Source organism: Nicrophorus vespilloides, unplaced genomic scaffold, assembly GCF_001412225.1.
Source record: "Nicrophorus vespilloides isolate i.1.1-1 unplaced genomic scaffold, Nicve_v1.0, whole genome shotgun sequence".
Lineage (NCBI taxonomy): Eukaryota > Metazoa > Arthropoda > Insecta > Coleoptera > Silphidae > Nicrophorus > Nicrophorus vespilloides.
Genome location: NW_017099969.1, coordinates 206,483 through 207,408, shown reverse-complemented (window position 1 = coordinate 207,408; position 926 = coordinate 206,483).

The window sequence follows — 926 nt, the reverse complement described above, 5'->3', positions numbered from 1 at the left end:
TATTAATAGTACTTATTATTATTATTATAGATATTTTATATAATTTTCATATTTAAATAAAACAGATGTAAATAATTGTGGAGTAATTTTAGTAATTGCTTGAATTTCACTAATATTAGTACAAATTATTAAAACAATTTGACGATGTCAATAAAACACAAAATGTTATAAAATTTTGATTATATGAGGGATTTTCTTTGAAAATTTGAGATTTAAAACAATTTGTAGGTGAGAAAAAATATTGAATTTTAGATGATATTTTTTAGAAAATTTTTTAGCTGTTAAATTATTGGATAATTATTTATAGTACTTATTATTATAGATATTTTATATAATTTTCATATTTAAATAAAACAGATGTAGATAATTGTGGAGTAATTTTAGTATTTGCTTGAATTTCACTAATGTTAGTACAAATTATTAAAACAATTTGACGATGTCAATAAAACACGAAATATTATAAAATTTTGATTATATGAGGGATTTTCTTTGAAAATTTGAGATTTAAAACAATTTGTAGGTGAAAAAAAATATTGAATTTTAGATGATATTTTTTAGAAAATTTTTTAGCTGTTAAATTATTGAATAATTATTTATAGTACTTATTATTATAGATATTTTATATAATTTTCATATTTAAATAAAACAGATGTAAATAATTGTGGAGAAATTTTAGTATTTGCTTGAATTTCACTAATATTAGTACAAATTATTAAAACAATTTGACGATATCAATAAAACACGAAATATTATAAAATTTTGATTATATGAGGGATTTTCTTTGAAAATTTGACATTTAAAACAATTTGTAGGTGAGAAAAAATATTGAATTTTAGATGATATATTTTATATAATTTTCATATTTAAATAAAACAGATGTAAATAATTGTGGAGTAATTTTAGTAATTGCTTGAATTTCACTAATA